This window comes from Haliaeetus albicilla, chromosome 28 (assembly GCF_947461875.1).
Source record: "Haliaeetus albicilla chromosome 28, bHalAlb1.1, whole genome shotgun sequence".
Classification (NCBI taxonomy): domain Eukaryota; kingdom Metazoa; phylum Chordata; class Aves; order Accipitriformes; family Accipitridae; genus Haliaeetus; species Haliaeetus albicilla.
The window spans coordinates 5711981-5725478 of NC_091510.1; the positions used below are offsets into that span (position 1 = coordinate 5711981).

At 37.5% G+C, this 13498-nt stretch overlaps 1 long non-coding RNA gene across 1 annotated transcript; it reads left to right on the forward strand.

Moving 5' to 3' along the window:
- The first annotated feature begins 2068 nt into the window (after positions 1 to 2068).
- Positions 2069 to 10636, forward strand: LOC138682484 (uncharacterized). The gene is made up of 3 exons (XR_011322569.1): positions 2069 to 2205; positions 9002 to 9092; positions 9535 to 10636. It is a non-coding gene; the product is annotated as an uncharacterized lncRNA (long non-coding RNA).
- Positions 10637 to 13498: the final 2862 nt, after the last annotated feature.

The following is a 13498-nucleotide window of genomic DNA, read 5'->3' on the forward strand; positions in this document are numbered from 1 at the left end:
TATGTATTGATATCATTACAAAAATACAAAAATATAATATCCTTCAAAATCCATTAAATCTAATCTGGGACTGCAAAGCACTAGACTGATTATCATTTGTGCTGACTGCTGTTATTGCTACACCAGAACAGAGATTTGCACACCTCGCTTTGACAGATGTTTAGGACATAAGTATACAGTATTTGAAAATGATATAGTTGTTTACAAAGACTGCAGTTAAATTACTTTCTGATCCCCACTTTCCCCACCCAGGAGCTCTTCAACAATGGTAAGCACTTTATATAAAGCCAGCTCTCTCCCAGTTTCCCAGTTCCTATTTAGGCACCTTCCTCAGTCTTCTCTTCTAATATTCCCGGATTGAACAGCTGAACATTTTCCCTGTTTCCACCTCACTCCCACCATAAGCCTTCATCCACACTAGAAAACTAAAATGCTCAAGGTACTGTTGTGCAGCTCTCCATACCATTAACATGAAGCCTGACACCATTTTGGTCAGACCTTCCAGGCAATACCTGGAGTTAGCATGGGCTGGAGACCACTCAAAGCCAGCAGTCTGGATGTGGCCATCCTATTTTGGGTGGGAAGGGATCTGAGCTATTTAGAAATAAGCTGTTCTGTGTCAGTTGGCCTCAAGGCCAGAGGGGCCCACTATATCTATTAATATAAATGCAACTTCAGAGTCTTTTTTCCAATCTGTATATTCTTCCTTTCCTTGTTTGATCCATCTTTTCTCTCCTTTTTAAAGAGAAATTAATTAAATTAAATGAAATTAAATATTTTAAATTAAATATTTTCTCCTTGGTAGAAGCATGAGGTCACATAGAACAGTAACAAGCTTTCTACTCTGAGTTTAGAACCCAGCCACAACTCAGCCTGCAGTAAATCAGAGCTGCCCAAATCCTTTTGAACCCATTCCAACCCCGCGCTGGAATACGGGCTGGTATGTGTGCCCATGTGGATAGCACATGTGTGCTCAGAGCAGGTGGAATCCTCAGACAAACTGCAAAACCTTGACAAGTCTCCTATAGTCATAGCAAAAGTGCACTTTCTTTAAAGACTCATAAATGGAAGAAAAATGAGTGATTTTTTTCATTCACAACAGAAGAGGTATGCCCTAAACCAAAAGCCATTTTTCAGTTCAACATTGAGTTCCTGCTCTCAAGTACAGGAGGTTGAAAAAGAAGGACCATAAGGATTTTTAACAGGGACATGACCCTTTTTCACAGTCTTGCTCTCAGAAACAGCTAAAACAAATTTGACTAAAAGTTTCCCAAAAGTTAAACCTGAAGAAGATATCCAACGTGGAAAATTTCAGTCCCGTGCTCAATCAGTTACAAACACCTGAAGATGGGGTATTATAGTGAGAGTCACCATTGATAATATGCAGTGCTTAAAATTACAAACTAGTAAGCTACCAGCAAAAACTGCACGTGAAGTTATTGCCCCCCCCTAAAATTACACCTGAATAAAAACATATTCTGAAGAACACAACAGTATACCAGATGGAATAAACAACTTCGGTCTGTGCCAAAGTTTTCATACCTAAACCTGAGATGGAAATCATCCCACCTAACTTTAGACATCTACAATGTCAGTTGTCTGCTACAGGGCTTTAAGAACATGATCCAGGCACAAAAGAAAAGAAAAATGAGCCTCAGCCCTGCAAGTCCAAGATACATTCTCTAGGTCACACTGAGCTCAGCTCCATGCCTCCTCCACAGCATGGCTAGTTTTAGCCCTGAGAGCAACAGGTGATTTCTGAGACATTATGGAGTTCAAATTGGTGCAACAGTTTGGCAGACTAATGCATGTATTACAGAGATAGTAGCAGCATGCAGTATTTATGTATCCACTACTTAAGATGCCCATGGAAAATTTGGGTCATCAGGCTAAGAACAAGCCATACAGACCCATGAGTTACGATGTTTTCAGTCAGAGGACTGGCCAGGTTGTGATACTTAGCTATGACAAGTTTGAGATCCCAGTACTGTACCGTTCCTTCATAACTGTGGCTTAAATTATCTACTTCGGGAAGGCAGCTGGAGGGAGGCAGAGGCGGCGCTGGGAGGAAGATTGTGCCTGCTCCTTGTCCCTGCTCCTTCTCCCAGCTCCGGCAACGCTGCCTCTCCTTGCCGCATCCTTACAGCTCAGCTGCGGGTCTTTTCCAGCAGCGACATAATTCCAGTGCATTCAGCTGCAAAATAGGTGAGTGGAGGCATTTCAGCGTTATTAGTTTAACAGGTATTTTTCAGAAGGAAAGTGGCAGGCCTTCTGCAGAAAAAGGTTTTAGTTGTGATCGTAGCTTTTTGTCAGATCCATGCTTTCATTCCTTGCACTGAATCCTTTCTCTGTTCAGCAAAGCTTTTTGCACCAATTGGCGGATTAGAACTTCAAGATAGCGTTTCAGTTTTCCTAACAAATAACACCTAAGCACTGAGGCACTACAGTATTTGGGCATCAAAGGGACAGTCCTCTTGAGACAAGTCCTAAATGGTTTAATAGCCTTAATAGTTTGATACTTAAGAGACAAAATAGTTCAGGTAAGCATGAATAATGTGCCCACAGCCATACAAAACCTGAGTTTTCATCTCTACTCCAGTCCTGGCATGCTGAACGATGGCAAGTGAGTTGCCAAACTACTTTGAACTCTTGATTCTTCTACAGGTAAAATAGTGATCTTTTACTTGATATTACTAGATATCCATTTTTAATCCATTCATAAAATGTTTAGAAAGCTCTGGATACACACTGCAAAAGAAATACAAGTGTCTATGTACCCTGGGGTCATCGCAGCTCTTATTTGGGGTGGGGAGTATTTTTAACTGTTACTAAGAAGCAAGAACTGAAAAACAGGAGAAAAAGCTGGTTTCAGCCCCAAAGAGGATTGAGGGTTGGGAGTGGGAGGAGAAAAATTTTAAGCCAGTAAAAATTCCTGGGAAGTGAAAAGCATCAACCCCCTGAATCTCGCTGCTGGTGGGAGTAGTAGAAGTAGCTTTCCATCTGCTCAGCTCTAGTATGCAGAGCTACTAGAGGGTCAGAGGGTCCAACAGAGCATTTTCCTACTTGAAAACACAAGTTTGTCAAAAATGAAACACAGTTCAGGGTCACACTGACAAATTGTCATTGTTTAAAAAATAGCAATGGTGACAGAGGGAACATTCTGCTAAAAGCAAAATGGAACAGATTTTGGTTTTGTTTCCAAATAATTTTTCATTTCTGTTAGCATGAGTTTGGGGAAACTGAATTATCTATATGTGATAAGACCTGGATCATACACCCCAAAAGACTGCTCAAAATGACCATTATATTCCACTGTCATGTTTTCTGGATATGCCATAAAAAGTGCACAAAAACTACTTTAGAAATGTTTTAGAAACTTGAAAAAAAAAATCCACACACTGATTTTTTTAATGTCATTGCCTCTATAGAATAGAGCTTGAGAGCTAAAACCCATCCTATATATGAAGTACAGTGATGATTTGATGTCCATAGGCTGAAAAAAACCATAGAGATTTGTTTATAGAGGCACCTATAGTTGATACAATATGCCACTGAATTTGGCAAACCTGCACCCACAAAAAAAAAAATGTTACCATTCTAGGGCTGAATCTTCTCCCTTTTAGGCTCAGCAAAATACAGACTAGGGATGTCTCTGCTCGAAAATGTAGAAGAAAACCTACTTATAATCAATTCTCTGAGGAGACAGAGGCATATTGAAATATAACTAAGTTTCAGAAAAATGGGGTGCCTGGCCAGAAAACTTGCAAGGTTATTCATGCACTGGCAGAGTAAAAAAAAACCCTATCTGTTCGCCTTAGAAGTCTTTCTCATCATAATTTTGCTTCTTTTGTAGGTAATCAAGCTCATGCAGACTTTTTAAAGGCTAGCAAATTGTCCAGTTTGCTGTAGATTTTCAGCTGAATGGAAGGTGCAACAAAATTATTCTCCTCCTATTTCAGTGACTCCACTGGGAGGCCCTCTAACTGCCTGGAGAACTGAACTCCCTGACTATTTATATAATTTTATTCTCTCTCCCTGCCCCCACCGCCCAGCCCATGATAGCAGGTAGCTTAGTATTTTGTTAGATAAATTACAATAACCGAAAACACATCAAGCTTAATTCTCAGGCTGTATTAATAAGGATGTCATTTAAATCAGTGGAACTCTATCACTTCATAAAAGATACACATCTCACCCATGTTATTTAAAATCCAGGGAGATTTATCTCAAACTTGTTTTCACCAACTTTCTCTGCCGCCTTGCCTAATTATCAGAGATGTCTTGCCTCTAGAGAGAAAGTAATTTAATATGTTTTTCTAGTTGCTACAGTAGCTGAGTCATAATACATGGTTTGTGAAATTACATCCTTTCTTTGGTGATGGGCAATAAGATAGAGGGAGCTGCATGAATTAGTATATACGTAGGAGAGATTCAGAGAAGAGATGGATTTTGGCAGGGTAAAGTCTACTTTTAATCCACAGTATCTCTAGTGTAGAAAAGAGGACTAAAAAACCCACGGGCAAACTAATGGTTTTGGCAGAACATTTCTCCTGAAACCATGCTCCGGTGTGAATTGTCTCTAAAAAAACCCTCAGATAATATACTAAAATAAAGTAGCTTGGAAGTACTTGTGCATTTTTACATCCCTAAGCACATACTTTGTTAGATCATGTTTTAAAAAAAAGGATTTCTTTAACGAGAAGATGGTTAATTAGAACAGACATGTCCAGAAATTACATAACTGCTGTAATATACTGAAAAAAATCTTCAAGGGGAATATGTTTTTTTCTTATTTAGCATTTAATCTTTTAAATAAATGCCTATACTGATTAAGATAGCTATCTTGGCCAAATAAGCATCCAATTTTTATATTAATTGACTATAAATCTCTTCATTACTTGAAAATATTTCACAGTTAAAATTCATTCATTCAGTGCTCAGAATGAGGGTTTACTGGGGCAGATTCCTGTTTGGATTATCATTTGACCGAGAAGTTCTTTTTAAAATTAGGATTACATGATGGATCCCGTCTTACCTCAAGAGTAACAATAATAATAATATTAAAAGTCTTTAAAAAACAATAATAAAAAGAGAAAGGAAGATACCAAATAAGCTGAGCAGCCTTGTAACATGTCAGAATAAAGTTAAATGCCTTGGAGAAGGAATTAAGAAAGCAATCAAACAGAAGGCACAACTGAAGAAAGCCCTGTGACTGGAGGGCCTTCTAATGCAGCACATGTTCCTACCAGTCAGCATTTCCTTTGAAAGGCTGGAACACCCTTGTTTGCTCTTTAGTGACAGATTAAGCACAGATGGTAATTCAACAGTCTTGTCTGCGCTTGTTGGCCCAGAGAACGTGACCTGCATCTGTTTTAAGCAACAGACTAATGTGTTTGCTCAAGACAGCAGCAGGCATTGCTGAGTAATCCTTGGATTCACATGAGAGCCTCTTTTCTTGCCTCTGAGACTTTTCCAACATGGAATAGCAGGTGTTCGTATGTGCTTGTTCTAGGATGAAAGATGGCTTTCTGGAACACTGCTGAAATTTCTATTTTGACAGATTTTTGTGGAGAATGTGAAAATGAGCACATTATTTTTCAGAGAAAGGTTAGTGGAGTGCTATGCCACAAAAATTTTGTTCTTAATATGTTAAGGCAGCAGGCCGTGATTCAAATGTGCATTTAAAATAAAAATCAAAATATTTGTCTCAAGTTAAGAGTATTTACTATGTAGATGTATAGCATTTTCTGCAGACTGAGATTTTTTTGTGAAGTAAACACAAATCTATATACAGCAAGTTTGTCTGTATTCCTACCTCTAAAAAAGTTCTGAAAACAGCATTTGCCTTCAAGCTAAAACTGAAAGATGTGCTGAACTACCAGAAATTAAGGCAATATCTATAATGTCCTTGAGCTAGCTAGATGCAGACCAAAACCTGGTACACTCTCAAACACAGCTCCACACCTCCATATTGACCTCATTGTTCTTTGCTGTTGAAGTTAGGCTGTTCCAAAATCCTAACTGCTTTTGAAAAGAGCCTAAGAAGTACATTACCCACTTTTACTCCTGCAAATTTCCTGTTGGACACAGCTCTGGGGATATCACTTTGAGGGCAGATGGTTAGAGGTCTGGCCAGTGTACACTGGGGTCCATCTGTACTGCACTTGTGAACAAGCTGGCATACGTACAATAAAGCTGAGACTCCTGTGTAGATGTGTCAGGTATTCTCCATACCCACATCTCTCTGTACTTCTGAGAGTATGCCTCACAAACTGTTCTGCAGTAGAGGCAAGTGTTGAAACTGTTCCAAAATATCAGGTATTCCCAAAATGTGCTTTTAGTCTTAACAGGAATGCTTGCTTTTTTGTTTAAAAAAAACAAAAAACAAAAAAACTAAACAACTAGAAAAGTTTCCATGTTGTGTACGTTTCTCTGCAACAGTGGATAAAACTTAGCATGCAACTCGTCCTTTGTTCATGAAACTGGCTAAGATACAATTAACATGGAAAATAAGGATTTTCTGGAAAGAATTCTAAGGTATTACCCCAGAGATTTCAGAAAATGCTGAGGTCTTAATGGCCAAACTTGGCTTTATTTTTTTGAAACCTAAATGAAATCTTAACCTTGTGTGTAACATTTAAACAATTACTATTTCTAAAAAAAATAAATAAATATAGAAATAAAGCCCATTTTGTTTCAAGACTTCTTGTGCAGTCAAATTTCAGAGTTAAATGGTCAAACCTCATCTTAGTAGGGATTTCTATCTGCTTGTGTTACAAGGTACTTTTTTCCAAAATCAGTTTTATTCATCCTTTTTCCACTGTGACAACATTGCATCAGAGCAGGATATGATTGTGGAATGTAAATTTTGGGGTGTTATGGCAAAAAGACTGAGGACTGCATCATGGAAATAAAGAGAAACTATGCATAATTTAGGGACAATGGTAATTTTTAGGCATTTTTGTTGCTACATCATATATTTTTCTTTCAAGGAAAAGAAATTTCACACTTCTCAGATAATTCAGTTAGCATGACCTGCAATTCAATAGTTAATTTTGATACTAATAACTTGACTTTTTAAAATCAGTTCATAAAAGTCTTTAGACTCATAATTAGAATTAACTTGAAGTTCAGTCTTAAGAGACCCATAATTTAACAGGTTTTTGTAATTCCTCCAACTCTTTTTTACAATATTTTTTCACTACTGCTTTACAAGGAGAACAGGATATAAATTCTACAATTTTAAGGAACTATGAACAGGAGGACTTGGAAGTAGAACATTAAATCATTTCTTGATACAATACTCCAGAAGCACATCCTCACTCTCTAATGAATGTCTCAGTACACAATACTCCTAAAACCAAGATAAACCTTATTTTTGTCAAGTTCCAGCACTAAAACCTTACAATTTCATGGAAAATCAATAGTTTTTTCTAGACATGGTAGCTAAACCAGGTAGTATTTTTTTTCTGAAATCAAACTCTGGAGCCAAGTGGCGAGACCCAATGAAAACCACTAAAGAAAATCCCTGACCACTTTTTCTGCTTTCTTTGGGAAGTGTTTTTTGGCAAAAAAACCCCCAACAAACCAAACAACAGAACAAACAAACAAACAAAAAAACCCCAAACATTTATAAGGGAACAATCTGACATTCATTTTTACATGTAACTTGCTCTTCAACAAAAAGCATCAGAAAATTAAAACTATCTGACTATAAATTTTAAGATCACATCATTAAATAAATAACATTTAAAAAGAAATACAAGTAATGGTCACTGAAAGTGTCTGCATCATCCCTATCTTAATGATACTCAGGGGCTTAAAAATGAATCAAGCAGTCTTCACCTCATAAATACCATTACTTGTAACAGTTGGGACATATGCTTAGATTTATTTTTTTTAATATAAAGACAAAAATAAAGAACTAGTGAGGATATATGCCGACTTTTTTTGTCTTTTCAGCGTTAGCCAAATTAATGGGTAGCATTAGAACGATAGAGATTTTGTGAACTAGAACTACTGTTTTAGTTGACAAAGCTATTAAGAATTATTTTCCTGCTAATTTATAGCCTGTATTCCATTCCACTCCATGGAGTTTAATTTACTTTTTCATTACTTTAAAAAGAAAACTGTGTTACACATTATGTGAAAAATAACACCTTGCTCTAGCAAATGATTTTTGCAAGTGGTGCCATATACATTACCAACGTGTGTATTAGGGATATTCTTTGATAATACAAACTGTCATATCCAATCAAGTCAGTGTCACCAGAACTATTTATTCCACTTAAGGACCTGGATTCAACAGAGGTTTCTGCTTTCAAGTTTTTATTACTCGATGTGACACCGAATACACTGATTATTTATTAGAATTTTAACAAAGAATGCTATTTCTCTAACTACCAAACCAAGCTCACTGAAAAAAACCCAGCACTGACCAGAACTACCACAATCATGATTTGACCCAGTGCAGCTTGAAACATCAACCAAAACAACAGCAAAGACTGCGACTTAGACTGTACATATATAACAACAGAAAAATACCCATTTTTCTTTGGCAAGATGTTTTTAAATTCTGGCAAAACACCAAAAAAAGCATGTGTCTGCTAAGAAGACACAAAGAACAATGAAATGGCTGTAAAAGCATCCATCTAAATAGCTCTTTTTCTGCAATAAGGTTCATACGGGTTTATTAGAGAGAGAAATTCTATGATGCTGCCTTAAATAAATAAATGTTATAGAAGAGATATATCCCACATACACTTGATGGTTTGATAGTGCTGAGACTGAAGAATGAATGTTAACACAGAAAAAGGCAGGAAACTGCTTTTATTACCAAAACAAAATAATTACTATTGACAATGCTTAATGTGATAAATATTATTTATGTTATAAAACCTAGTCAGAATAATGGACTATTTTAATGCCATTCTTTTGTCTTAGAATCAAATGCATTCAGCTTTGATATGAAGAGGTTGCTAAATACAAGTGTATTTTTCAGGAATGCCAAGGAAAGGCATTTAAGGCAGTCATCAACAGGAGAGAGCTGAAGAGCAGACAAGCATCAGCAGTACTTCAATGTAATTAAATAGGTAAAGCATCTACATGAATCTCTGTTACTTCTTCTTAAGAGTTCACAGCAATCAATTAAGCTTTTAAGTCTGTCAAGCAAGAGAGGTATTTATCTAAGGTGGTCCAGCAGTCATACCACATATTCCTGGCCAAGAGATCTGAAAGTTTCCATGTACCATATTCAAAATTACACCACCAGTGTAATTGCTTTCAGCCCTCAGTCACAGAACTGCCTCCTTCACTGTCTCTTTGCACACAAGTCAGAATTCCCTGCTCTAAACCTCTACTTAGTCACAAAACTCCTGTTGTATTCATATGGCTTAAGATTAGACTTCTCAGAAAACTGTTAAAAAATGAAATAATTTTAAATATTGCACTGTTGTTGTGAGGTAAGGCTGTAGCAACTGCAGTCCCACCCAAACCTACAGATATACATCTAAATTCTGACTTATTTCATTACAGGTTCCTCCAGAAGATCTGTGAAAAGTGAAAAACAGCACTGACCTTAGCCTATGCAAAAGAGGAATAGCCTTAGGTGACCATGTTCTGTGCTATTAATGATTAAGGGGAAAGAAAAAAGGAAAATAATTCATCATTTTTCACCGGTGCAAAATGTGGTGGTCAGGAATTTAAGACACATTGTGTGAGATACTGAGCATCCCTGCACGGTCCTTTACAACCAATGTTTCTGTGACAGATTACTTTCCTTGACAGAGAGACATCACTGCTCACCACATCCCTTGACTACAATTAAGAATGGCGTTTAAATGCCACAAATGTCAAGCAGTTTTCCTCAGAGGATAATGGATTTGGTCCCTGCTCTTTTGGGGAATGCTTGTTGTCATCTTGATATGTATCATAATTAGAAAAAGGAAATTAAATTAAAGCAAAACTGATAGTTTGCTTAATGCAAATACAAGTCTATAGACTTTTATTTCTCATAAGCCAAACAAGAGGAGGCATTTTCAATTTAGCTATAGAGGGGAAAAAAGTGAATAGCTTAAGAACTTTGAAAACCATCTCCTTTACAACCCCTGTATTTTTACACAGGCATCTACTTCCCATGAACAGGCAGCAATTCTCCAGCAGCACTGAGAGCGCTCTTTCAGAGTATCTCCCAGTTCAGGGGTGTCACCCTGGCTTTTAACCCATCCTTTTTTTCTGCTGCACAAAAGGCTTTGAGAATAGTTGATATTTCTAGTTGGTGGCAATGGTTTTTTTAAACGTGCAGTCAAACTAAAATGATTTCTCTTAGTTTCCAAAGTGCTTGACACCTTTTAAAACTTTTTTCACCTTTTCTCCCACATTTTCAATTTGTAAATGAAAAACCTTCAGAACTGATTCTTCCTAAAGATAAAAACAACAACAAAAAGCTATGATGTTTCCAAAATTCTCCATAGTCCAATTCTTTTTTTAGCTGATCCTGAAATAGGGTAATCTTCACTGTCTGAGAGGGCAACGTACTGCCTCACATAGACTTTGTAGTTTTCCCCCTGTCTGAAGGAAAGGATATACCTACCTCCTTTTCCAAACTATTCCAAAATTAAATAGAAATATGTAAAGAACTGTACTTTAATGTCTGACAAATTTACTTTTTAATTAAAAAATGTGGTTTGTAGAAATTTATCACATGCAAATGAGTGCTTGGCCTTTCAATTTTTTCTAATAATAGCAGAAATAACACAGGGACCTTTCAGTACACTTAGATGGCACATGGTTGTTCAAAAGAAATCTCACTTGGCTAACTTTACTTTTAGCTGTAGGGTTTTCTGTTCTAGGCTTTTTTGCTGATAACTATGAAATCCAGTAGCACATCTCCTTTCCATATTCTGGTCTCCTCTCCAGGAGATCATGGTGCTCAGGCATTATAAAATTTAGCTATAAAAGATATTTTGTAGAGCTGGGAGTTAATATCATATTTCCAACAATTTGTGTATGTTTAAAACTTCTCTAAAGTTTCTGATTTCTGCATGACTTTCTTGTAGTGTACTAAATGAGGGTACCATGGTAGCTGTGGCTGTTAGCTAATAAGATGATTATTTTTATCATCTGCAGTAGTTAATTGGAATGGGTCATGTACCTGTAGGCAATCAAAAAAGAAATCAAAAGGACCGAGTTAATCAGGTTAGACTTTAAAATGTCTGCAGGAAGATTCTTTCCAATATCAGAAGCCAGCTTTGAAGAAAGTGCCAAATGAAATAAATACAGCTCTTTGGAGAAGGAAAAAAATAGTTTTTGGTCTAAAACCTGAAATACAAAAGTGTCATGGTTTAACCCCAGCCGGCAACTCAGCCCCACACAGCCACTCGCTCACTCCCCCCTGGTGGCATGGGGGAGAGAATCGGAAGGATAAAAGGGAGAAAACTGATGGGCTGAGATAAAGACAGTTTAATAGGGAAAGCAAAAACGTGCACGCAAGCAAAGCAAAACAAGGAACTCATTCACCACTTCCCATCATCAGGCAGGTATTCAGCCATCTCCAGGCAAGCAGGGCTCCATCACACAAAATGGTCACTTGGGACGACAAACGCCATTACTCTGAATGTCCCCCCCTTCCTTCTTCTTCCCCTAGCTTTATATACTGAGCATGACGTCCTATGGTCTGGAATATGCCTTTGGTCAGCTTGGGGTCAGCTGTCCCAGCAATGTCCCCTCCCAACTTCTTGTCCCTGTCCCCCCCCCCAGCCTGCTTGCTCGTGGGCTGGGGTGAGAAGCAGAAAAGGCCTTGACTCTGTGTGAGCACTGCTCAGCAATAACAAAAACATCCCTGTGTTATCAACACTGTTCCCAGCACAAATCCAAAACATAGCCCCATACTAGCTACTATGAAGAAAATTAACTCTACCCCAGCCAAAACCAGCACAACCCCAAATATCTTGTACGAAGAATATTTAAGGCTTTTATTGATAAAGTTATGTTTCCAGTTCACTTCCTTCCTCACTGAAAATTGTTTTTCTGCTTAGTATATGTGTCTGAAATGAAACCAATAAGAGACTTGCCAAGGCTTGGATTTCACACCAAATGCTTTACATACGAGAAGACCTTTTCAAAATAGCAGTCTTGACTGCAGAGAGATTTTTATTTTAACTAGGTCTGATGATCCTTAAACTTACATTTAAATTTCTGCTTGCATGCTAACGAAAAGAAAGGTAGATTCATAGGAAGAGAAACTGCAATTAGACCTTTAGTCACTATATTTCACTGCACTTGAGAAACAACATAAGGCTGACTCAGTACTGTTGTGAAGTGGAAAATGATACCTTTTTGAAGAATATTTTCCAGTACAGGAGCAGTTTTATGTGTTATTTTCCAGTAAATTATTTATTAGAGGTCACTCTTCATAGCTTCTCAAAGTAGAGCTGGATATTAGCTTCACAAACACAAGTTTTGGGCTGTTTTCTCTTCTCCTCTCCTCCTGACGGTCTCTGTTTCCAAAGCTTTCCTCAATGTGTACCACAGAAGTGTCTTCTGGGGAACCAGCTACTCCCTTTTTGCCTAGGATAGAGTACTTGAACAGTACTTGCTCACAGCAGAGGATTAAACCCTTCATTTATACTTTCTGGGTGGCTGCTTAACTCAGGGATGTTTATGCTCTATCACAAGTTCCAAGTGTGTCTCATGAGTCTCTGTGGTTTCCTCATTTTCCAGTAAACAGACATGCCCAAAGATGTCTTTTCATTCCTTAAGACATTGTTGATCAGTTGTGTTGTTCAAAAATCACTATGCTACAGCCAGAAAAATTAACATTTGATGTACAAGACCTTACTTTCTTTAGCCAGTTCTTTCAAGGGCAGTAGTACACCTAGTACTGGTCAGAAAGCAGCATCAGAGCTGAGTTAAGACTTTGATCATCAATAAAAGGATCAGTCATTCAACCCTTAGAGAAAGTATCTACATGTTAGGTAGCTGGAGGAAACTGATTTAGGAAAGAGACTTAGTGGCCATAGATAAGGGGCTATAAAGACCACATTAATAAGTGTTCTCTTTTTATTTCTGAGTGAAAGTATATGTAGAAGTTAAGGGTGAAACTCTGGTTCACTGAAATCAGTGGCCAAGCCTCCAGTTAATTTTACTGAGGACAAATTTTACATGTTATCCCTGCAGTAAATTCAGTCTGAAATAGGCATGCACACGTTTGCAAATGCTGAACCACCAAAGGTTAGCTTTCATTGTCAAATCATAGACATGTCTGAGCATGTGCTCAGAAGACCTCTCAGGTCACAGGCAGAATTGAAACTCAAATGAAAAAATGCTAAGGAGGATTTTAGACACATTGCAGAACATTTTTTTAATGATGAAAGTAAAGAACAGAAATATATATTGTAAAACAGAGAAATGTGAAGGAAGAAGCAGGATTTGAGGCAGTATAAGTTGACAGGATGTAACCCTACTAACAAGCCCACTAGATAAAGTTTGAAGACTGAGT